Genomic DNA, 27,360 nt, shown 5'->3' with positions numbered 1-27,360 from the left:
GGAGACTACCTCACCCTGGGAGGCAGCATCAGTGTAGGAGACAGTGCAGCACCCTGGGAGGCAGCATCAGTGTAGGAGACAGTGCATCACCCTGGGAGGCAGCATCAGTGTAGGAGACAGTACATCACCCTGGGAGGCGGCATCAGTGTAGGAGACAGTGCATCACCCTGGGAGGCAGCATCAGTGTAGGAGACAGTACATCACCCTGGGAGGCAGCATCAGTGTAGGAGACAGTACATCACCCTGGGAGGCAGCATCAGTGTAGGAGACAGTACATCACCCTGGGAGGCAGCATCAGTGTAGGAGACAGTACATCACCCTGGGAGGCAGCATCAGTGTAGGAGACAGTACATCACCCTGGGAGGCAGCATCAGTGTAGGAGACAGTACATCACCCTGGGAGGCAGCATCAGTGTAGGAGACAGTGCATCACCCTGGGAGGCAGCATCAGTGTAGGAGACAGTGCATCACCCTGGGAGGCAGCATCAGTGTAGGAGACAGTGCATCACCCTGGGAGGCAGCATCAGTGTAGGAGACAGTACATCACCCTGGGAGGCAGCATCAGTGTAGGAGACAGTGCATCACCCTGGGAGGCAGCATCAGTGTAGGAGACAGTGCATCACCCTGGGAGGCAGCATCAGTGTAGGAGACAGTGCATCACCCTGGGAGGCAGTATCAGTGTAGGAGACAGTGCATCACTCTGGGAGGCAGCATCAGTGTAGGAGACAGTGCATCACCCTGGGAGGCAGTATCAGTGTAGGAGACAGTGCATCACCCTGGGAGGCAGCATCAGTGTAGGAGACAGTGCATCACCCTGGGAGGCAGCATCAGTGTAGGAGACAGTGCATCACCCTGGGAGGCAGTATCAGTGTAGGAGACAGTGCATCACTCTGGGAGGCAGCATCAGTGTAGGAGACAGTGCATCACCCTGGGAGGCAGTATCAGTGTAGGAGACAGTGCGTCACCCTGGGAGGCAGCATCAGTGTAGGAGACAGTGCATCACCCTGGGAGGCAGCATCAGTGTAGGAGACAGTGCATCACCCTGGGAGGCAGCATCAGTGTAGGAGACAGTGCATCACCCTGGGAGGCAGCATCAGTGTAGGAGACAGTGCATCACCCTGGGAGGCAGTATCAGTGTAGGAGACAGTGCATCACCCTGGGAGGCAGTATCAGTGTAGGAGACAGTGCATCACCCTGGGAGGCAGTATCAGTGTAGGAGACAGTGCATCACCCTGGGAGGCAGTATCAGTGTAGGAGACAGTGCATCACCCTGGGAGGCAGCATCAGTGTAGGAGACAGTGCAGCACCCTGGGAGGCAGTATCAGTGTAGGAGACAGTGCAGCACCCTGGGAGGCAGTATCAGTGTAGGAGACAGTGCATCACTCTGGGAGGCAGCATCAGTGTAGGAGACAGTGCATCACCCTGGGAGGCAGTATCAGTGTAGGAGACAGTGCATCACCCTGGGAGGCAGCATCAGTGTAGGAGACAGTGCATCACCCTGGGAGGCAGCATCAGTGTAGGAGACAGTGCATCACCCTGGGAGGCAGCATCAGTGTAGGAGACAGTGCATCACCCTGGGAGGCAGCATCAGTGTAGGAGACAGTGCATCACCCTGGGAGGCAGTATCAGTGTAGGAGACAGTGCATCACCCTGGGAGGCAGTATCAGTGTAGGAGACAGTGCATCACCCTGGGAGGCAGTATCAGTGTAGGAGACAGTGCATCACCCTGGGAGGCAGTATCAGTGTAGGAGACAGTGCATCACCCTGGGAGGCAGCATCAGTGTAGGAGACAGTGCAGCACCCTGGGAGGCAGTATCAGTGTAGGAGACAGTGCAGCACCCTGGGAGGCAGTATCAGTGTAGGAGACAGTGCATCACCCTGGGAGGCAGTATCAGTGTAGGAGACAGTGCATCACCCTGGGAGGCAGCATCAGTGTAGGAGACATTGCATCACCCTGGGAGGCAGCATCAGTGTAGGAGACAGTGCATCACCCTGGGAGGCAGCATCAGTGTAGGAGACAGTGCATCACCCTGGGAGGCAGCATCAGTGTAGGAGACAGTGCATCACCCTGGGAGGCAGTATCAGTGTAGGAGACAGTGCATCACCCTGGGAGGCAGCATCAGTGTAGGAGACAGTGCAGCACCCTGGGAGGCAGTATCAGTGTAGGAGACAGTGCAGCACCCTGGGAGGCAGTATCAGTGTAGGAGACAGTGCATCACCCTGGGAGGCAGTATCAGTGTAGGAGACAGTGCATCACCCTGGGAGGCAGCATCAGTGTAGGAGACAGTGCAGCACCCTGGGAGGCAGTATCAGTGTAGGAGACAGTGCAGCACCCTGGGAGGCAGTATCAGTGTAGGAGACAGTGCATCACCCTGGGAGGCAGTATCAGTGTAGGAGACAGTGCATCACCCTGGGAGGCAGCATCAGTGTAGGAGACATTGCATCACCCTGGGAGGCAGCATCAGTGTAGGAGACAGTGCATCACCCTGGGAGGCAGCATCAGTGTAGGAGACAGTGCATCACCCTGGGAGGCAGCATCAGTGTAGGATACAGTGCATCACCCTGGGAGGGAGCATCAGTGTAGGAGACAGTACATCACCCTGGGAGGCAGCATCAGTGTAGGAGACAGTACATCACCCTGGGAGGCAGTATCAGTGTAGGAGACAGTGCATCACCCTGGGATGCAGCATCAGTGTAGGAGACAGTGCATCACCCTGGGAGGCAGCATCAGTGTAGGAGACAGTGCATCACCCTGGGAGGCAGTATCAGTGTAGGAGACAGTGCATCACCCTGGGAGGCAGCATCAGTGTAGGAGACAGTGCATCACCCTGGGAGGCAGTATCAGTGTAGGAGACAGTGCATCACCCTGGGAGGCAGCATCAGTGTAGGAGACAGTGCATCACCCTGGGAGGCAGCATCAGTGTAGGAGACAGTGCATCACCCTGGGAGGCAGCATCAGTGTAGGAGACAGTGCATCACCCTGGGAGGCAGCATCAGTGTAGGAGACAGTGCATCACCCTGGGAGGCAGCATCAGTGTAGGAGACAGTACATCACCCTGGGAGGCAGCATCAGTGTAGGAGACAGTACATCACCCTGGGAGGCAGCATCAGTGTAGGAAACAGTACATCACCCTGGGAGGCAGAATCAGTGTAGGAGACAGTGCATCACCCTGGGAGACAGCATCAGTGTAGGAGACAGTACATCACCCTGGGAGGCAGAATCAGTGTAGGAGACAGTGCATCACCCTGGGAGGCAGTATCAGTGTAGGAGACAGTACATCACCCTGGGAGGCAGCATCAGTGTAGGAGACAGTACATCACCCTGGGAGGCGGCATCAGTGTAGGAGACAGTGCATCACCCAGGGAGGCAGCATCAGTGTAGGAGACAGTGCATCACCCTGGGAGGCAGCATCAGTGTAGGAGACAGTACATCACCCTGGGAGGCAGCATCAGTGTAGGAGACAGTACATCACCCTGGGAGGCAGCATCAGTGTAGGAGACAGTACATCACCCTGGGAGGCAGCATCAGTGTAGGAAACAGTACATCACCCTGGGAGACAGCATCAGTTTAGGAGACAGTACATCACCCTGGGAGGCAGAATCAGTGTAGGAGACAGTGCATCACCCTGGGAGGCAGCATCAGTGTAGGAGACAGTACATCACCCTGGGAGGCAGCATTAGTGTAGGAGACAGTGCATCACCCTGGGAGGCAGCATCAGTGTAGGAGACAGTACATCACCCTGGGAGGCAGCATCAGTGTAGGAGACAGTACATCACCCTGGGAGGCAGCATCAGTGTAGGAGACAGTACATCACCCTGGGAGGCAGCATCGGTGTAGGAGACAGTACATCACCCTGGGAGGCAGAATCAGTGTAGGAGACAGTACATCACCCTGGGAGGCAGCATCGGTGTAGGAGACAGTACATCACCCTGGGAGGCAGAATCAGTGTAGGAGACAGTACATCACCCTGGGAGGCAGTATCAGTGTAGGAGACAGTACATCACCCTGGGAGGCAGCATCAGTGTAGGAGACAGTACATCACCCTGGGAGGCAGCATCGGTGTAGGAGACAGTACATCACCCTGGGAGGCAGAATCAGTGTAGGAGGCAGTACATCACCCTGGGAGGCAGCATCAGTGTAGGAGACAGTACATCACCCTGGGAGGCAGCATCGGTGTAGGAGACAGTACATCACCCTGGGAGGCAGAATCAGTGTAGGAGACAGTACATCACCCTGGGAGGCAGCATCAGTGTAGGAGACAGTGCATCACCCTGGGAGGCAGCATCAGTGTAGGAGACAGTGCATCACCCTGGGAGGCAGCATCAGTGTAGGAGACTACCTCACCCTGGGAGGCACCGTCAGTGTAAGAGATAGTACATCACCCTGGGAGGCAGCATCAGTGTAGCAGACAACCTGGGTCGCGCCCCACAAACACCCTAGGACACTACCCACACACACGCTGGGACACCCCCACACACCCTGGGGCACCGCTCATGTATCCTGGGGCACGCCCACACACACACACCCATAGGACACACCTCACACACTCCATCAGCCCTATCATCAAACTTGCTGGTTTGCGGTGCCGCCCACACCGCCCACACCTCGCTCATATACAACCCTCCACTCCATTATTGTTTTACGCTGTTTGGCTGTTGAATCGTCCACTGATTACTGACACAAGACGCGTGATCTCTCCCTGCTCACCGACCAGCATCCCTCTCTCCCACCTCCTGCGTCACTGACTTCACTAGATCACATCTGGCAATACACTCGTTTTCCTGTGGCATTTTTTAGCAGTATTTGATGTTTATTGGGTTATATTGGGGATGTTTTGTGTGTGGTGGTGGTTGGAATGTTTGTTAGGGGGTCGAGAGGGGTGGTGAGAGGGAAGTGTTTGGATGGAGTAGCGTGCGGACGCGGCGGCCGGGAGAGGAGACGTCTGGTAGCATTATATGTGTGAGTGAACAGTGATGTGTGTGTGTGTGTGTGTGTGTGTGTGTGTGTGTGTGTGTGTGTGTGTGTGTGTGTGTGTGTGTGTGTGTGTGTGTGTGTGTTGGGGTGGGTGGAGGTGGTGTGTTCGGGACCCCTGAATAGTCACCCCATCCCCAAACCTTATGTCCGCCGCCCCTCATGTGTGTGTTACTTATATCCGCCCCTCACAATCATTACTCATGCCCGCCCCTCATGTGCTCGCCTCACACTCACTCACCCATCATATCTGCCACCTCCCTCACACACACACACACATGGACCTATTAGCTATCAGCGAAGAGACGGGGCCAGGAGCTGTGAATCGACCCTGGAAGCACAAATAGATAAGTACTAATAGGTAAGTACAAATAGGTACATACAATGACTCACGAAATCGTAATGACAAGATTGCAAACAAACCCTACCACGGGCGGGGATAGAACCCGCGGTCAGAGAGTCTCAAAACTCCAGACCGTCGCGTTAACGGCTTTGAGGGGACTTGAGCTAGAGTTCGTCACGGGCACGCTAGCTGGAGATATTAACAAATTTGCCAAGTTGTGTTGTGAGGTGGAGGTTGTACCTCCACACAGAGAATACCTGGACCAGTTGTGTTGTGAGGTAAGAGACGTAATAATTTGCAATTAACTGAGGTCCCGCCAGTGAGCAACATGGCTGGTATACGAGGTCTGAGCATGTGGGTGAGGATATCCTAGGACCCAGGACCTAGGACCTAGGACCTAGGACCTAGGTGAACACAAGTATAAGATGAAGAGGAAGGGTAAAAATGGGTGAGGAAAATCGGATGTGCACCAGAAGGTATCACGAAAAGGCACAAGAAATAAATGTTGAGATGATGCTGGGGAAAAGATGGAATCTACAGGACATCTTGACTGAAGGTTATGAATGTAAAATTCAGAAGGAAATAGGAGGAAAAAATAGAGTTATTGAGGAAGAATCAGAAGAAGAAGAAGCAGGTACTGAGGAAGGTTTACTAAGAGAAGAGGTACAGAGAATGGGAGATGAAGTAAGGTGAGTGATGGGTAAGAGGAGCCAAACAATGAGGGACTGGGAACAGTAAGAGGATGGAACTTCTCACACATAATGAAATAATGCAAAACAGTAAAGGAGGATGTTATAAAACAATATAGACAAAGGACAATGATTCAAACAGCAGAAAGGGAGACTATAACTGTTCTGGGCTGCCAGAGCATCAAGGGGAGACAAGAAGTGAACGACAAAAGGGAGTACAAAAAGTGATCAAAGACTTGTTAAAAGTCACAAAGTCAGAGGAGGCAAAAGATGAGTTTATCTGGAGAGAGTTCCGGGGGTCAACGCCCCCGCGGCCCGGTCTGTGACCAGGCCTTCTTAGGTCAGTGTCCCAGGATGCGACCCACACCAGTCGACTAACACCCAGGTACCCATTTTACTGATGGGGAACATAGACAACAGGTGGAAAGAAACACGTCCAATGTTTCTACTCTGGCTGGGAATCGAACCCAGGCCCTCACCGTGTGAAGCCAGAGCGTTAACCACCAGGCCACCAGAGCCTGGTGACAGTTTTTCCACAGAGGGGTCATACAACGGAGAATGTCTCCCATACAAGTGACCTTTCAATCAGAAGCAACGAAGACTCAGGTTCTGACCTGGAAATCAAACCTCGGGAAGTGGGAAAGAAACAATGGAATATTTATCCTGACAGATCAAACTTACAAGCAGAAAAAACTGCAAAACTGAGGTGGAAGGAGAAGAAAACACAAAGAGGCAATAACTGAAACAGAGGTGGAATTGTAAGAGCCAGGAAATCCAGAGAATCGATCATTGGTGTCCATATAAAACTTAACACCAACCATCTACCATACGGAGAAAACTTTAGAATAACTTTTAAGGGTGATTGCCCTGAGATATCCCAGAGTGTCACTTAGTGTGGTATATATGGGCTGGGGTATATATGTCCTTATCTTGGCATGCGACGCACAACAGTAGACTAACTTCTGGGCTTATGAATATGAAAATGGCATTCAGTACCGACAGGTTGATAAGTGGACTGCACCTCACCTTTTGACATTATTAGTCTCAATACTATGAAGCAAAACTCTTCTCCAGACTGAGGGACTGACCACCTCAGAACTACGACTTCAAAGATGATGGACTGATTACATCGTCTTCACATCTCTATTGCTTCTGCTGACTCTTTTGTACTCGACTGAAGATGCCTACTGTGTAAGCGCAAAGTTTCGGAATAAAGATAACTTCCTGGACTTCTGTTTTACCGCCAAGCAAAACTAGTGATCGAACCTGTGTTCTTCTGTTGAGTTGAAGGCTCCACCGCTGATCTAGGAGTCGCCGCTAGCCACACCCACCCAACACTAATATATTCGTCAGGAAAAAATCCCCTGACACGGATGTTAATCACCGGATGACCCGCACTTGGGTGCCGCTGACCCCTCCGCAGGAAGCAAGAAGGAAAAAAAATCGACGGAGTTACTCTTGTACGTCAGTGAAAAATATTGTTTATATGCTGAAATAGCGCAATATGTCTTGTAAAATATTGTAATGGAGACACAGGAAATGCTGACAGAGAAAAAACATATAATCCCATATTTTTCAGATTTGACGAATACATCTCCCCAAATATTGATACAAGAATGACGCAACTTGCGTTACAAGAACGTTCTTGCAGATAACAAGTGTTTCTCAACTGACAGCAGGATTAAGAATATCACATTGCAGCTCCACCTCAGGCATCATGCAGTGAGTGTTATCAACATCATTCTCCCGCTGGGACGCTCAGGGTCGAACTGTTTCCACGGTTGCTCTTTGAACCTCCGTTCTACACATCACTGGCATAGATCTTTGAGGATGGCAGTCACATGGTGGGAGACTGCAGTGCTAAACGTAAATCCAGACTGGCATCTACATGAAACACACTCATGGTGTAGACTACACTCACAGTTGGAGACAAATAGACACACTGTCGGCAATTCTACCAACTTTATTACACATTCCTAGCTTGGACACGAAGGCACAAGCAACGATGTTTACACTATACCACATAAATGTTCTGATAAACACGAGTATCTGAGCATCCCGGACAGTTGTGAGCCCACCCATACACGTGTCTGTTTAGAGACATGCAAGGGAAGGTCTTAAATGAAAGTGTTGTAGAACTCATCTTTGCTACTTGGGGTTATTGCAAGGTGAAGGCCTCGAAGAAGGTGAAATCTATTTGGAGTAAGAAGAGCATTTCCCAGTATGAAAACAAAAGTAGCAGTAGCGAACTAGAGCAGGCCAGGTATCAGTAATGTGTGTGTGTGTGTGTGTGTGTGTGTGTGTCTCAGACTCACCCCCGCTGATAACAAGGTGGTTTGGGCACCTCCTCCACACAGCTTATCTCTCACCAGCCTACACACTTGACAGCCTTCACTGCCTACCTACCTGTCACCCTTGACAGGTTGGGGGTCACGCCCCTCTAGTTTGCCAACTTATCTGAAGGGCTTCTCTGTTTAGATAGTCATCAGTGTGTGTGTGTTTTTCTTCTAGTTGTACTAACTTAACTGTGGTTACGGAGGTCGAGTTTTGGTTCCCGCTCTCACCTCTCAGTTACTCAATAAAAATCATCCTAAATTCCCTCCTGGTCTTATGGGCCCTGTTATGCCTGATCATTTAACTCTGTATGAAATCATCATCTACTAGGTTCTCATCCAGTTCGTTCCATTTCCTAACTAACTTAAGATTGAAATACTTCCGAAGTCCCTGAGACTCGTCTGTGTGACTTTCCTCGATGTTGACTCGTCCCTCGTTCTAAACAAGGTGTCTGAGTCATCATTATCATACCTATCCTGGTTTTCCTGTCTTGGGAATTTTAAGGTTTTGTTCCCTCTTCCTTTCATCATAGATCATAAAGTATTAGCTCCGAGACTAGTCTCGTAGTGAATCTTTACACACATCTTTAGACATTCTCAAGTTTTTGAACATGTTCAAAGTTTTGAACACGTTCAAAAATTCCGAACAACTGACTCTTACTTCTTCATGTCTGACTTATCGTAACTTACACGATCCTAAAGGTGTGTCTAAACGTCCCCTGCACTTCATGAGAACTTCCCCAGAAGATCATTCTTCGTTGTAGTAATTCGTCTACTCTGCAACTCAAATAGAATACTTTTGTTTTCTTATTGTCAGAGTTTTGCAGCAACTCTTCCCGCAGTTTTTATTGTAAATCTGGTCTTCCCGTTTTTGATGCTCATGCAGTTGCTGGGGTTCAAGTTCAATAGCCACCTGTCTGACCAGTTCTGCCGTCTGTCCAGACCTTGTGACATTCCACTGTCTTCTCTAGTAACGTCCTCATTAACAGACATTACTGGTCCTTGCACAATTCCTACAGTCTTCTGTCCTCTCAGTACACCTGTAAACACATTGTCAGGTATCACTGCACAGTGCTTATATTGCCTCTCTCGTGGCAGTGCCTCTATTGCCTCTCTCGTGGCAGTGCCTCTATTGCCTCTCTACGTGCCTTAGCTGCCTCTTTCAGTGTCTCTGCTGCCACTCTCAGTGCCTCTGCTGCCTCTCTCAGTGCCTCTGCTGCCTCTCTTAGTGCCTCTGCTGCCTCTCTCAGTGCCTCTGCTGCCTCTCTCCGTGCCTATGCTGCCTCTCTCAGTGCCTCTGCTGCCTCTCTTAGTGCCTCTGCTGCCTCTCTCAGTGCCTCTGTTGCCTCTCTCGGTGCCTCTGCTGCCACTCTCCGTGCCTATGCTGCCTTTCTCAGTGCCTCTGCTGCCTCTCTCAGTGCCTCTGCTGCCTCTCAGTGCCTCTGCTGCCTATCTCCGTGCCTATGCTGCCTCTCTCACTGCCTCTGCTGCCTCTCTCACTGCCTCTCTCCGTGCCTATGCTGCTTCTCTCAGTGCCTCTGCTGCCTCTCTCAGTGCCTCTGTTGCCTCTCTCCGTGCCTATGATGCCTCTCTCAGTGCCTCTACTGCCTCTCTCAGTGCCTCTGCTGCCTCTCTCAGTGCCTCTACTGCCTCTCTTAGTGCCTCTGCTGCCTCTCTCAGTGCCTCTGCTGCCTCTCTCAGTGCCTCTGCTACCTCTCCCAGTGCCTCTGATGCCTCTCTCAGTGCATCTGCTGCTTCTCTCAGCGCCTCTGCTGCCTCTCTCAGTGCCTCTGCTGCCTCTCTCAGCGCCTCTGCTGCCTCTCTCAGTGCCTCTGCTGCCTCTCTCAGTGCCTCTGCTGCCTCTCTCAGCGCCTCTGCTGCCTTTCTCAGGGCACATGACATGTGTGATGTGACAGACTAGTCTGTGTGGTGAGACAGACTAGTCTGTGTGGTGTGACAGACTAGTCTGTGTGGTGTAACAGACTAGTCTGTGTGGTGTGACAGACTAGTCTGTGTGGTCTGACAGACTAGTCTGTGTGGTCTGACTGACTAGTCTGTGTGGTCTGACAGACTAGTCTGTGTGGTGTGACAGACTAGTCTGTGTGGTCTGACAGACTAGTCTGTGTGGTGTGACAAACTAGTCTGTGTGGTGAGACAGACTAGTCTGTGTGGTGTGACAGACTAGTCTGTGTGGTGTAACAGACTAGTCTGTGTGGTGTGACAGACTAGTCTGTGTGGTCTGACAGACTAGTCTGTGTGGTCTGACTGACTAGTCTGTGTGGTCTGACAGACTAGTCTGTGTGGTCTGACAGACTAGTCTGTGTGGTGTGACAGACTAGTCTGTGTGGTGTGACAGACTAGTCTGTGTGGTGAGACAGACTAGTCTGTGTGGTGTGACAGACTAGTCTGTGTGGTGTAACAGACTAGTCTGTGTGGTGTGACAGACTAGTCTGTGTGGTCTGACTGACTAGTCTGTGTGGTCTGACAGACTAGTCTGTGTGGTGTGACAGACTAGTCTGTGTGGTGAGACAGACTAGTCTGTGTGGTGTGACAGACTAGTCTGTGTGGTGTAACAGACTAGTCTGTGTGGTGTGACAGACTAGTCTGTGTGGTCTGACTGACTAGTCTGTGTGGTCTGACAGACTAGTCTGTGTGGTGTGACAGACTAGTCTGTGTGGTGTGACAGACTAGTCTGTGTAGGTTAAACACAACAGTCTGTCTGGGCTGAAGAAACTAGTACAATAATCCGTATAACTGAGGATCATCGGGAAACACCGCAAAGGTTATGAATATTAAGCAGGATAACAAAGTCTGGGTGAGACACTAAGCTGCCAGCCAGCCTTCCTGGACCCTCAACTTAGTGTACAAGAAACCTGATAACTGAGACACACACAGACAGAAAGAGAGAGAGACAGAGAGAGACTGAGAGAGACAGAGAGAGACAGAGAGAGACAGAGAGAGACAGAGAGAGACAGAGAGAGACAGAGAGAGACAGAGAGATACAGAGAGAGACAGAGAGAGACAGAGAGAGACAGAGAAAACCTGAACCACAATGAGATTTCGTTACACTACAGGCATTGTCGCAACTGTTACGAAGTACAATGCTTTTACCTGCCCCCCTCCACTATTACCCCCTTCCCCCCCTCACACTCCAAGAAAATATTTATGGCCCCTCCCCCCCTAGTCCCTCACGAAGTCAAATATGATGTTAAATTTCTCTGGGTACAAGACAGAGGGGGTTGATATATTGAGGCCAGGTATAACACACGGTCCCATACCTTTCTCTGTCTTCATGGTGATTAGTCTGGCCATACTAGTACCAACAGGCAAGCAATCCTGTGGAGATTCGCTTGGTGTGGTGGTGATGGTAGGTATGTTTTAATTAGGCACAGGTATACATAATTACAATTATCATACATTGTGTAAATTACCTAGGATTACCCAAAAAAGTCAAAATGGCTTATTTCCATTGGAGTCCTTGTGTGTGTGTGTGTGTGTGTGTGTGGTAGTTTATGTTGTAGTGGTGGTGTTGTGGTGGTGACGTGGGAGGTCTGCGGGTGAGAACGAGAGGACACAGTGGCGGCTTATAAAGACCTGGCCACTATTTATGACTATTTTACACCAATCCTCGCCAGAGGATTCGCCACAGCATCCCCACACAATTGATAGCGGGTGTGTGGGGAGGTGGGGGATGCCTGCAGCCCTCCCAGGTGGCGGCAGCGACCCCCTTCTTCCCACTTCAGCCCCCTCCATGCACCCCAACCGCTGTTCCCCGGCCACAAAGACACACAGGCAAGCGCATACACACTGCGTGACCTGTACATTAGCAGTGGGTGGGGGAGGTAAAAGGTGGCCGCCGTTCCTAACGTAATGTGAGCATAAAATTACCGAGCCTGGGCTGTCTTGGTGGCCCCACTTTCCATGGCGGGAGGATGGCCACATGTCTGGCCTATCCTGTAGTGTCTATGTCCGTTTCTAGTCTTATCCTCGTCAGTTTTTGTTCGTTTCAACTTCCCATCATCTGCAAACAGGGAAATATCCGTACTGGTCCTAACACCAATCCTTGCAGGACCCCCTTCTTACACTTTTCTAATGTGTGTGTGTGTGTGTGTGTGTGTGTGTGTGTGTGTGTGTGTGTGTGTGTGTGTGTGTTTGTGTGTGTGTATTCCTTCTGGTGCGTTTGAGGGGTCGATACGTAGCTCTTGGCCCTGTTTCTGAGACTGCCGTGATCGGAATCACTGATTTCTGGGGTGTTGGGCCTTATCTACTCCTGAAGCTGTGTATTAATCTCTCCTCCACTACTGCCTCATCCAAGTCATTCCACTTTTCAATCACCTGACACTAAAGAAATAATTCCTTACTTCCCTATGACTTTTCTGTTTTCATCTACACTTGTGTTCCCCTTAACCTGCTCCTCTTGATTCAAATGTCTGTTTCTATCTACTTCATTAATTCCTCTTAGAATTTTGTATGTAGTAATCAGGTCCCCCTTATCCTTCTCCTGCCAAGGTCCTCAGACACAGTCCCTTCTCTCTCCTCATAGTTCATGACTCTCAGTTCTGCTACTAGTCTGACTGCAAAACTTTAAGCGTGACTGACCAGGTATGGGCTCTATGAATGTCCTCATATGTGTAATATATGAGGTTCTGAAGGATTCTATGTTCAAGTTCCTGAATGATGCTCTGGTGTCATATTTACTTCAGGGCCTTTTCACTTTGTGTTCTCTCTGTCCTCACCGGCTCTGGTGGCCTGGTGGTTAACGCTTTCGCTTCACACGGTGAGGGCCTGGGTTCGATTCCCAGCCAGAGTAGAAACATTGGACGTGTTTCTTTCCACCTGTTGTCTATGTTCCCCATCAGTAAAATGGGTACCTGGGTGTTAGTCGACTGGTGTGGGTCGCATCCTGGGACACTGACCTAAGGAGGCCTGGTCACAGACCGGGCCGCGGGGGCGTTGACCCCCGGAACTCTCTCCAGGTAAACTCCAGGTAAACCGTCTGCAGTTCACATTTCCGTGTCATTTATTTGTGTTAAACTGGAGAAGCCACTTGTTCGACCTCACCTCTGGTCAGTTGAGGTCTCTATAAATTTTATCACTGTCCTTTCCTGTTCTTATTCTTCTTATCAGTTTTACATCAGCTGCAAACAATGACACACGAGACTTAGTCCTCTGGCAGGTCGTCGTTCGTGTATATAAGAAACAGCAGCGGCTCTAGTACTTATCCTTGCGGAACCCCACTTGTTACTCTCTTTCATCCTCTACTCTCACTCTCTGCCGTATATTATTCAAGTAATCCCTGACCTACTGGAGCCTTTTAACCCCGCCTGTTCCTTTTAGCTTCTACACTGATCACTAGCGTGGCTCTACGTCAAATATTATGCCGCACTCAGTGATGCACTTCATCCAGCCCTCTCTCTCTCTCTCTCTTGTTCGATCTCACTGACTCTCACAGAACACCAGTAAATTTGAGACAGGATTTTCATCACTAAATCAGTGCTGCTTTCTGAAGAGACTCTTGTTCTAACCAAGACTTCCAATATCATTTTCTTTCCTATCTCCAGAACTTTTAACAGTATGCGTGTAAGAGATACTTGTCGGTAATTCACTGCCTCTTGTTATTATATATATATATATATATATATATATATATATATATATATATATATATATATACACTCATACACAAAAGTAATATGCGTTCCCCGGACAAAGAACATCACTTGTATTATTGTTTGGGTGAGGCGTGAAGACTATCACAAGAGGTATGTGTGTGTGTGGGGGAGTGAGTGTGATCTCTCAGGCGTGCACACAGGAGTGCACACAGGCGTGCACACAGGCGTGCACACACGGGATAACCTCACACCATCATCACCAACACAAATTTCCATGAAACAATTTGGGCAAGATTTTCTGGGCGAGTGAGTTATTCATTATTGTGGAGAAGGCGGACCACTGATGTGGACCAGGGTGTCTGAACCATGGTGTGTGGATCAGGGTGTCTGAACCATGGTGTGTGGGCCAATGGTGTCTGAACCATGGTGTGTGGGCCAGGGTGTCTGAACCATGGTGTGTGGACCGGGGTCTCTGAACCATGATCTGTGGACCAGGGTGTCTGAACTATGATCTGTGGACCAGGGTGTCTGAACCATGGTGTATGGACCGGGGTGTCTGAACCATGATCTGTGGACCAGGGTGTCTGAACCATGATCTGTGGACCAGGGTGTCTGAACCATGGTGTGTGGATCAGGGTGTCTGAACCATGGTGTGTGAACCAAGGTGTCTGAACCATGGTGTGTGGACCGGAGTGCCTGATGAACTATGGTGTATGGATCAGGGTGTCTGAACCATGGTGTGTGGACCAGGGTGTCTGAACCATGGTGTGTGGACCAGGGTGTCTAAACCATGGTGTGTGGACCAGGGTTTCTGAACCATGGTGTGTGGACCAAGGTGTCTGAACCATGGTGTGTGGACCGGAGTGCCTGATGAACTATGGTGTATGGATCAGGGTGTCTGAACCATGGTGTGTGGACCAGGGTTTCTGAACCATGGTGTGTGAACCAAGGTGTCTGAACCATGGTGTGTGGACCGGAGTGCCTGATGAACTATGGTGTATGGATCAGGGTGTCTGAACCATGGTGTGTGGACCAGGGTGTCTAAACCATGGTGTGTGGACCAGGGTTTCTGAACCATGGTGTGTGGACCGACTGGGTGTGGAACAATATCAGGGCTGGAACAGTAACATTGCTGGTACAATACCGTAGCTGGAACCAAAAGTGTAGGGCACTTTTAAAATGATGGCTAAAGGGTGATGGCACCTGAAGGGTGATGGCACCTAAGGTGAGACTCACTAACACCTGACACCTTACCAGCTGCCCGCCTGCTTACCCAACACAGTGCCACCATAACTTACCAGTAAGGTCGATCTTAACGCAAGATACATAGGTAAAACACAACCTTACAGCCAGATGACAATCTCTGAGGGTCACGCCATCCTGTCTCACCTGATTATATTGGTGGGCAAGGATTTGTTGCATGGCAAGGATTTGTTGCACGGGAATAATTTGTTGTAAGGGAAGGATTTGTTGCACAGGAAGGATTTCTTGCGTGAAAACAATAAAGAAACATTTACAAAAATGCCAGACGGTGCAATACAACGGTATCCTGGTTATATCTTTCAACTTCATCACCTATCTACTAGTTAGAAGTTAGAAGGGTTGGATTCCAGATGGAGCTGCCTTCTTGCTTCCACCAGGGGATCCCGTCCCCTACAACGTCTTCCAGATCTTCCATCTCACCTTCGACAGTATGTAAGACTCCGTTCTCATACTTCAGCTTCATATCTTTCCAGACCATGGAGCTGAACTCTTTTCCAGGCTGAGGGACTGACCACCTTATTCCAGACCATGGAGCTGAACTCTTTTCCAGGCTGAGGGACTGACCACCTTATTCCAGACCATGGAGCTGAACTCTTCTCCAGGCTGAGGGACTGACCACCTTATTCCAGACCATGGAGCTGAACTCTTCTCCAGGCTGAGGGACTGACCACCTTATTCCAGACCATGGAGCTGAACTCTTCTCCAGGCTGAGGGACTGACCACCTTATTCCAGACCATGGAGCTGAACTCTTCTCCAGGCTGAGGGACTGACCACCTTATTCCAGACCATGGAGCTGAACTCTTCTCCAGGCTGAGGGACTGACCACCTTATTCCAGACCATGGAGCTGAACTCTTCTCCAGGCTGAGGGACTGACCACCTCATATTTCCAAGGTTGATGGACTGATTACATCATCTATATTTCATTACTATTGCTTCCTTTCTGTTTGACTGAAGAAGGCTACTATGCAGGCGATAAGTTTCACCAATAAAGATACCCAACTGCTGCACATGTGTCTTCATCAACATTTATAATAGCTGGTTCTAGGTAAACTATGGTAGATATTTTCGACCTGTCTATACAGACAGGTTTTATACATGCATGAATAGTCTAATACTCCCAAGGAAAACAATTTATTGAATTGGTGCGTGTTGAGACCACGTACACTACGAAGGTTCTGGCCCAACTGACATGTCTTTCTTCGGCTCCCTCCTTCTCAGCTGGTCAATTGATCCATCAGCTTATTCTTGCTGTTAGGCTTGTGTTCGCCTCTCTTATCCTTCTTAACACCTTTCATTCTGGCGTTATTCGTCTTCTTAAGCAGCGCCCTGCCCTCCCCTGGCTCTATCCTCTTTAGCAGGGGAAGGCTCGTGTGTGAGGTGACCTGTCAGAGATTAGTCCCCAGCCAAGCCTCACCCCCTTCCCTGCTACACTCCTCGTTCTTTAACCATCACCAGGCAGATTGAATGTGTGTGTGTACTCACCTATTTACTCACTTATTTGTGGTTTCAGGGGTCGAGTCATAGCTCCTGACCCCGCCTCTTCACTGGTCGCTAATAGGTCCTCTCTCTCCCTGCTTCATGAGCTTTATCAAACCTCATCTTAAAACTATGTATGATTCATGCCTCCACTACGTCACTTTCCGGACTATTCCACTGCCTGACAACTCTATGACTGAAGAAATACTTCCTAACATCCCCCTGACTCATCTGAGTCTTCAACTTCCAATTGTGACCCCTTGTTTCTGTGTTCCGTCTCTGGAACATCCCGTATGTGTGTGTTTGTTTGTGTGTGTGTGTGTGTGTGTGTGTGTGTGTGTGTGTGTGTGTGTGTGTGTGTGTGTGTGTGTGTGTATGATCACATCATCATTAGTGTTAAATAAACTTTCATATTATCGTCAGGTTACGACCCACATTAGTCTACTAACACTCAGGTACCTACTTACTGCTAGGCAGCAACAGCAGCAGGTGCCCAATCACCCTCCCCCCCCCTCGTCTCCCGGAAATTAAAACCGGGGTGTTTCAACTTGCGGCCCCAGACGGATGTGTGAACGAGGAGGCAGGTGCTGGAGAGAGATGGGTGGGCAGACATGGGTGGGTGGGCACTGCGGGTGTCTGGTGGCGCCCTCATATGAGCTTTGTGTTACACTAATGGGCGATAGCTGATCACATCGGTTCAGCAGGCCGGGAATCCATCTTTTGCAAAATCGAGCGATCCAAATATCCAGCCACCCGCTTATTCAGACATCCTCTTATCCAGCCATTCGCTTATCCAGACATCCGCTTCATAAACTCAACACTCCGATTTTATTGTATCGAGCACTTAGCCAGTAGGGAACAACACAGGCTCGATCCTTCTTTCTTGAAGCTCGTGGGTGCGGTCCATGAACACAGTGATCCAGCGGTCCAGGAACAGCGTTGAGGGACCCAGTGGTCCAGAAACACTTTTAGGGATCCAGCAGTCCATGAACGCAGTGATCCAGTGGTCCTGGGACAGTGTTCAGGGACCCAGCACTTCGAACCCCTTTGGTACATAAACATAATCAAGAGACCCAGTGGTCTACGACAATTTCCCACAGATCAAGTGGTCCATGAACACCATCCAGAGGTCCACTGGTCCACCAATCTTTGCCATTCTCTTGACAACTTCCCAAAAGTACCTAGTCATCAGCAAACATCAACTCTGATAAAATCACAATTTATATCAAATTAATTTTCTTCTAATTCCGCAGCTGTCCTCAGCACTCTAGAGTTCACTCTGCACACATAAACAACACAGAGGAGAGAGGAGCTTACGACGACGTTTCGATCCGACTCTGACCATTTACATAGTCACACTAATAGAAAGAAGAGAAGGAGGCAGTATATAAAGGCCAAGGGGGGGGGAACAAGAGAGGCAGAAGAAGATGTAGTGATAATGGTAACGCTGGTAGTGGCAGTAGTAGTAGAAGAAATAATGGTAGTTGAAAGTAGGGAGAATAGTTTAGTAGCAAAAGAGAGAAAGGGGAGTGAAGTGTCCAAGTCTGACCGAAACGTCGTGGTCAGCTTCTCTCTCTTATGTGTGTATTATTCCAGTCACGGTATTATAACCCTTTGTTCTTTAAAGTTCACTCTATTACAACTCTGTCTACTAATATAATAAATCATGGCATCACATCCATGTCTTAGGCCTAGTTTTAATCCAAAATTTTCCTCTCTCCTACATACCCTTACCTGAGCCTATGTGTATACAAACTTACATGTTTAAATAACGTACCAACTATTCCATACACTTGCAACATCTGCCACGTTGCTGCCATATCAATCATATCACAATTTTTCTTAAGTTTATAAATGCAACAAAATGTTTCTTATCTTCAGGTATTGTTCAGTTATATATTTCAATGTAAACACTTGATCTACACATCCCTTAACTTTCTTAAATACTCCTTGTTCCTCTGTAGTCCTGCTTTCTGTCTTAATCTTAATTATTTCAGTAATAACCGTCATACACTTTACCTAGGTTATTTACCAGGCTTATTTCCCTCTCTAAATCTTACACTCTTATATTCAATTTTCCTTTTGCTCTCTGCCAGTCCTAGGATCCCCTGCCCCATTTCTTGCATATATGTAAGAAATTCACCAAAATCTATAACAAGATTCCCATTTCCTTTTAACATTTCTGCTTTGAGCCCATCTATCTTAGGTGTTTTTTGCTCTTTCTTCCCCCCATTGACTGATGCACTTCCCTTCTCCCCACACTCATATCTGGCTCATCCTCACTCCTACGAGGTATTACACCTCCCTGTCCAGTGTATGGAATCACTTTTTTTCCTTTCTTCGTTAACATTTAACTTATCGGAATATTCCCTTCACCTCCCCATCGCTAATGGTTTCTCTCTTTAATTTTTATGGCTAAATCCATTTGTTCTCTAGGCTTTCTCAACTTATTAATTGTACTCCAAAACTTTTTCTTATTCTCAGCAAAATTTATTGATAAAACCTCTCTCATTTTCTCACTGGCTCTTCATCTGCGCTTCCTCACCTCTCCTTCAACCTGTCTTTTACTCTCCTAGTATCACTTCGACATTGTAAAATCCTCTCAATTACCAACTTTTTCTCCCTTAACACTCCCTAACGTCATTCCACCAGTCTCTCCTGTTCCCTCTGACACCACATTCCTATACCCACAAGCTTCTCCTGCACACCAGCACGGCATTCTTAAATCTACCACATACCTCTTCAACCCCCTTCTCACCACAATTGCTTATTTCGTACTAAGCTCACTATTTACAGTTTTAAGGGTCAGCAAATTCGAAGTTTACAGCATCGGAGGTCACAGATTCACTATCTACAGAGTTGAGTACATCTAAATTCACTGTTTGCAAAGTCTTGATCCCTAAACTCACTATTTACGGAGCTGAAGAGAAGAGGGGTCTCTAAACTTATTACCTACAGTCCTTGGAGCCGCTGGGGGCCGCTGGGGGCCGCTGGAGGCCGCTGGGGGCCGCTGAGGGCCGCTGAGGGCCGCTGGGGGCCGCTGGGGGCCGCTGAACTATTGACACCATTGAGGGCCACTAAACTGAACGCATGTTTACAGCGTTGAGAGGAAATAAACTCACTATTTGCCACAAGTTCCTCAATGCTGTAAACGCCTGTTTACAGCATTGAGGAGCCACTAAACTAACTATTTGTAGCATTGGGGACCCACAAGTACGTGATAACAACGTTGAGGGACACTAAACTAAGTGTGTTTACAGCGTTGAGGGGGCAGTGGCAGGGCAACAACCCTCACAGTGTTGGGAGACACTTAACTCAGCCAAGAGGCGGGGCTCAAGTTGCAGATGAACTTTGAATTAAGCTGAGCACACGACCACACAGCCGCCTGGGATGGGGGCAGCAACACGATATGCAATTCGATCACACCCACACGTTTTAATTAGAAGGAAACGAGAGTGAGCGCGCGCCGCCCTCCACTCTGCCCATGTGGGTGCTCTGTCCCACGCACACAGCTCACGTTACTATCGTTCTAAAAACCATTTTGTTTTGGGAGACAAATTCACTGAATTTTTATAACGAATAAAATTGTTTATTGCCAGTTATCCTCCATGTAAGAATATCAACGAGTGTTTGTGACTGGAGACGTTGAGACTCAGCTCCTGGCCCTTCCTAGCAACCCTTCGAAGTTTCATTTTTATTTCACACATCAACACCGATTGACTTAAAATTTTGAATGCTTGTGTACGGTAACTAGGGCAAGATTCTTGGAACAACTGGCTTGTGTAGATCCTCTATGACCAAAGCTACAGAATTTACCCTCTTGCATTCATGGGCCCTGTCATACTTGTTCCTAAAGCTGTGTATAGATCATGTCTCTACTACATCGTTATCCACGCCATCCCACTTCTTGACCACTCGGAGGCTGAAGAAATATTCTCTAACATCCCTGTGGTTTCTTTGTGCTTTCAACTTACAGTTATGCCCTAGTGTACCTGTTTTCCGCTTCTTGAACAGCCTACTTCTGTTTACCATATCCGAGTATTTTATATTCTTCTTTTTCATCTTTTCCCTTGTCCTGTCATTTATCATCATCAACCTTAGATACTATAGTTTCTCTTCATAGCTCACTCCCCTTATCTGTGGACTAGTCTTGTTGCAAACCTCTGCTCTTGTTCCAGTTTCTTAACATGCTTTATCAGATGTGGGTTCCATTCTGGTGCTGAATACTCCAAGACTCAAATGACTTGTGTCGTATATAGTGTCGTGAACGATGTCTTGTTGAGATGTCTGAGAACAAAGTTTAAATTTGTCAGACGCGAATTTGATACAGGGATTATTGAGTTGATGTGCACCTCAGGAGACACTCTTGGTGCCATACTGGGTTAATGTGCACCTCGGAAGACACTCTTGGTGCCATACTGGGTTGATGTGCACCTCAGGAGACACTCTTGGTGCCATACTGGGTTGATGTGCACCTCAGGAGACACTCTTGGTGCCATACTGGGTTAATGTGCACCTCAGCAGACACTCTTGGTGCCATACTGGGTTGATGTGCACCTCAGGAGACACTCTTGGTGCCATACTGGGTTGATGTGCACCTCAGGAGACACTCTTGGTGCCATACTGGGTTGATGTGCACCTCAGGAGACACTCTTGGTGCCATACTGGGTTGATGTGCACCCCAGGAGACACTCTTGGTGCCATACTGGGTTGATGTGCACCTCAGGAGACACTCTTGGTCCATACTGGGTTGATGTGCACCTCAGGAGACACTCTTGGTGCCATACTGGGTTAATGTGCACCTCAGGAGACACTCTTGGTCCATACTGGGTTGATGTGCACCTCAGGAGACACTCTTGGTGCCATACTGGGTTGATGTGCACCTCAGGAGACACTCTTGGTGCCATACTGGGTTGATGTGCACCTCAGGAGACACTCGTGGTGCCATACTGGGTTGATGTGCACCTCAGGAGACACTCGTGGTGCCACACTGGGTTAATGTGCACCTCAGGAGACACTCGTGGTGCCACACTGGGTTGATGTGCACCTCAGGAGACACTCTTGGTGCCATACTGGGTTGATGTGCACCTCAGGAGACACTCTTGGTGCCATATTCACTCTGAGGGTCTTCTTGAGTGATACAGTCTTTGTCCCCGAAGCCGTACTCTGTTTCTGGTCTTCTTTCACCTTTCCCAATTTATGTGTTACATTTGCTGGGCTCGAATTCCAATAACAGCTTGTGGGGGAGAGTAACTATGGTGTGGTAAGTGCAACTATGACTTTTGATCCGAGGAATTCGAGTTAACCTTCCCTTTTCTAAGGCCAAACCTGACTCCCTCCCATTCACCTAGCGCTGCGTGAACCCGACGGGTTTAGCGCTTCCTCCATCATCACGACTCACGGTTTCCTAAATGAAGAAGATTTCTGATAATATTATCAAGAAATAATCAAGAAATGAGAGATAATCAAGAAATAAGAGATAATCAAGAAATAAGAAATAATCAAGAAATAAGAAATAATCAAGAAATAAGAAATAATCAAGAAATAAGAAATAATCAAGAAATAAGAAATAATCAAGAAATAAGAAATAATAAATAAATAATAAATAATCAAGAAATAAGAAATAATCAAGAAATAAGAGATAATCAAGAAATAAGAAATAACCAAGAAATAAGAAATAATCAAGAAAAAAGAGATAATCAAGAAATAAGAGATAATCAAGAAATAAGAAATAATCAAGAAAAAAGAAATAATCAAGAAATAAGAAATAATCAAGAAATAAGAAATAATCAAGAAATGAGAGATAATCAAGAAATAAGAGATAATCAAGAAATAAGAAATAATCAAGAAATAAGAAATAATCAAGAAATAAGAAATAATCAAGAAATAAGAAATAATCAAGAAATAAGAAATAATCAAGAAATAAGAAATAATAAATAAATAATAAATAATCAAGAAATAAGAAATAATCAAGAAATAAGAGATAATCAAGAAATAAGAAATAACCAAGAAATAAGAAATAATCAAGAAAAAAGAGATAATCAAGAAATAAGAGATAATCAAGAAATAAGAAATAATCAAGAAAAAAGAAATAATCAAGAAATAAGAAATAATCAAGAAATAAGAAATAATCAAGAAATAGGAGATAATCAAGAAATAAGAAATAACCAAGAAATAAGAAATAATCAAGAAAAAAGAGATAATCAAGAAATAAGAGATAATCAAGAAATAAGAAATAATCAAGAAATAAGAAATAATCAAGAAATAAGAAATAATCAAGAAATAAGAAATAATCAAGAAATAAGAGATAATCAAGAAATAAGAAATAACCAAGAAATAAGAAATAATCAAGAAATAAGAAATAATCAAGAAATAAGAGATAATCAAGAAATAAGAAATAACCAAGAAATAAGAAATAATCAAGAAAAAAGAGATAATCAAGAAATAAGAGATAATCAAGAAATAAGAAATAATCAAGAAATAAGAAATAATCAAGAAATAAGAAATAATCAAGAAATAAGAAATAATCAAGAAATAGGAGATAATCAAGAAATAAGAAATAACCAAGAAATAAGAAATAATCAAGAAAAAAGAGATAATCAAGAAATAAGAGATAATCAAGAAATAAGAAATAATCAAGAAATAAGAAATAATCAAGAAATAAGAAATAATCAAGAAATAAGAAATAATCAAGAAATAAGAGATAATCAAGAAATAAGAAATAACCAAGAAATAAGAAATAATCAAGAAATAAGAGATAATCAAGAAATAAGAGATAATCAAGAAATAAGAAATAATCAAGAAATAAGAAATAATCAAGAAATAAGAAATAATCAAGAAATAAGAAATAATCAAGAAATAAGAAATAATCAAGAAATAAGAAATAATCAAGAAATAAGAAATAATCAAGAAATAAGAAATAATTAAGAAAAAAGAAATAACCAAGAAATAATCAAGAAATAAGAAATAATCAAGTAATAAGAAATAATCAAGAAATAAGAAATAATCAATAAGAAATAATCAAGAAATAAGAAATAATCAAGAAATAAGAAATAATCAAGAAAGAAGAAATAACCAAGAAATAAGAAATAATCAAGAAATAAGAAATAATCAAGAAATAAGAAATAATCAAGAAATAAGAAATAATCAAGAAATAAGAAATAATCAAGAAATAAGAAATAATCAAGAAATAAGAAATAATCAAGAAATAAGAAAAAATCAAGAAATAAGAAATAATCAAGAAATAAGAAATAATCAAGAAATAAGAAATAATCAAGAAATAAGAAATAATCAAGAAATAAGAAATAATCAAGAAATAAGAAATAATCAAGAAATAAGAAATAATCAAGAAATAAGAAATAATCAAGAAATAAGAAATAATCAAGAAATAAGAAATAATCAAGAAATAAGAAATAACCAAGAAATAATCAAGAAATAAGAAATAATCAAGAAATAAGAAATAATCAAGAAATAAGAAATAATCAAGAAATAAGAAATAATCAAGAAATAAGAAATAATCAAGAAATAAGAAATAACCAAGAAATAAGAAATAATCAAGAAATAAGAAATAATCAAGAAATAAGAAATAATCAAGAAATAAGAAATAACCAAGAAATAATCAAGAAATAAGAAATAATCAAGAAATAAGAAATAATCAAGAAATAAGAGATAATCAAGAAATAAGAGATAATCAAGAAATAAGAGATAATCAAGAAATAAGAGATAATCAAGAAATAAGAGATAATCAAGAAATAAGAGATAATCAAGAAATATAATCAAGGTTGGTATAACATAATATTTAATAAGACTACTCCACTAACAAGGTGAAGATAATAAGTGTCGGCTGAATTAACGTAATACTTGCAATAAGCTGATTAACAATACGTATTGAAAATTAGTTTCCTGATTGTGTATTACAACTTATTACTGACGGTTAAGAGAACCTGGTTAATAATTTATTACTGAAGACTGTTAAGAGAACCTGGTTAATAATTTATTACTGTAGGTTGATAAGAGAACCTGGTTAATAATTTATTACTGAAGGTTGTTAAGAGAACCTGGTTAATATTTATTACTGAAGGTTAAGAGAACCTGGTTAATAATTTATTACTGAAGGTTAAGAGAACCTGGTTAATAATTTATTACTGAAGGTTAAGAGAACCTGGTTAATAATTTATTACTGAAGGTTAAGAGAACCTGGTTAATAATTTATTACTGAAGGTTAAGAGAACCTGGTTAATAATTTATTACTGAAGGTTAAGAGAACCTGGTTAATAATTTATTACTGAAGGTTAAGAGAACCTGGTTAATAATTTATTACTGAAGGTTAAGAGAACCTGGTTAATAATTTATTACTGAAGGTTAAGAGAACCTGGTTAATAATTTATTACTGAAGGTTGTTAAGAGAACCTGGTTAATATTTATTACTGAAGGTTAAGAGAACCTGGTTAATAATTTATTACTGAAGGTTGTTAAGAGAACCTGGTTAATAATTTATTACTGAAGGTTGTTAAGAGAACCTGGTTAATAATTTATTACTGAAGGTTAAGAGAACCTGGTTAATAATTTATTACTGAAGGTTAAGAGAACCTGGTTAATAATTTATTACTGAAGGTTAAGAGAACCTGGTTAATAATTTATTACTGAAGGTTAAGAGAACCTGGTTAATAATTTATTACTGAAGGTTAAGAGAACCTGGTTAATAATTTATTACTGAAGGTTAAGAGAACCTGGTTAATAATTTATTACTGAAGGTTAAGAGAACCTGGTTAATAATTTATTACTGAAGGTTAAGAGAACCTGGTTAATAATTTATTACTGAAGGTTAAGAGAACCTGGTTAATAATTTATTACTGAAGGTTGTTAAGAGAACCTGGTTAATATTTATTACTGAAGGTTAAGAGAACCTGGTTAATAATTTATTACTGAAGGTTGTTAAGAGAACCTGGTTAATAATTTATTACTGAAGGTTGTTAAGAGAACCTGGTTAATAATTTATTACTGAAGGTTAAGAGAACCTGGTTAATAATTTATTACTGAAGGTTAAGAGAACCTGGTTAATAATTTATTACTGAAGGTTAAGAGAACCTGGTTAATATTTTATTACTGAAGGTTAAGAGAACCTGGTTAATAATTTATTACTGAAGGTTAAGAGAACCTGGTTAATAATTTATTACTGAAGGTTAAGAGAACCTGGTTAATAATTTATTACTGAAGGTTAAGAGAACCTGGTTAATAATTTATTACTGAAGGTTAAGAGAACCTGGTTAATAATTTATTACTGAAGGTTAAGAGAACCTGGTTAATAATTTATTACTGAAGGTTAAGAGAACCTGGTTAATAATTTATTACTGAAGGTTAAGAGAACCTGGTTAATATTTATTACTGAAGGTTGTTAAGAGAACCTGGTTAATAATTTATTACTGAAGGTTAAGAGAACCTGGTTAATATTTATTACTGAAGGTTGTTAAGAGAACCAGGTTAATAATTTATTACTGTAGGTTGTTAAGAGAACCTGGTTAATAATTTATTACTGAAGGTTGTTAAGAGAACCTGGTTAATAATTTATTACTGAAGGTTCTTAAGAGAACCTGGTTAATAATTTATTACTGAAGGTTGTTAAGAGAACCTGGTTAATAATTTATTACTGAAGGTTGTTAAGAGAACCTGGTTAATAATTTATTACTGAAGGTTGTTAAGAGAACCTGGTTAATAATTTATTACTGAAGGTTGTTAAGAGAACCTGGTTAATAAATTATTACTGAAGGTTAAGAGAACCTGGTTAATATTACTGAGTTAATATTTCCGCCAGAATAAATATTCTCTTCATCAGGTTAAAAATAAATATATATTTTTTTTAATAAATTACATTCTCTCTTAAATTATATTTAAGTGTTTTGTGTCAGACTTATAGAAGTTGATAAGTGTAATAGAGCAATATAGCACTTACTGAATGTTTATAGCACTTACTGAATGTTTCTAGCACTTACTGAATGTTTCTAGCACTTACTGAATGTTTATAGCACTTACTGAATGTTTCTAGCACTTACTGAATGTTTATAGCACTTACTGAATGTTTCTAGCACTTACTGAATGTTTATAGCACTTACTGAATGTTTCTAGCACTTACTGAATGTTTATAGCACTTACTGAATGTTTCTAGCACTTACTGAATGTTTATAGCACTTACTGAATGTTTATAGCACTTACTGAATGTTTCTAGCACTTACTGAATGTTTATAGCACTTACTGAATGTTTATAGCACTTACTGAATGTTTCTAGCACTTACTGAATGTTTATAGCACTTACTGAATGTTTCTAGCACTTACTGAATGTTTCTAGCACTTACTGAATGTTTATAGCACTTACTGAATGTTTATAGCACTTACTGAATGTTTCTAGCACTTACTGAATGTTTATAGCACTTACTGAATGTTTATAGCACTTACTGAATGTTTCTAGCACTTACTGAATGTTTATAGCACTTACTGAATGTTTCTAGCACTTACTGAATGTTTCTAGCACTTACTGAACGTTTCTAGCACTTACTGAATGTTTATAGCACTTACTGAATGTTTCTAGCACTTACTGAACGTTTCTAGCACTTACTGAATGTTTATAGCACTTACTGAATGTTTATAGCACTTACTGAATGTTGCTAGCACTTACTG

The sequence above is a fragment of the Cherax quadricarinatus genome, chromosome 60 (assembly GCF_038502225.1).
Source record: "Cherax quadricarinatus isolate ZL_2023a chromosome 60, ASM3850222v1, whole genome shotgun sequence".
NCBI lineage: Eukaryota > Metazoa > Arthropoda > Malacostraca > Decapoda > Parastacidae > Cherax > Cherax quadricarinatus.
The sequence above is the reverse complement of the archived record's forward strand: the minus strand, read 5'-3'. Positions refer to the sequence as shown.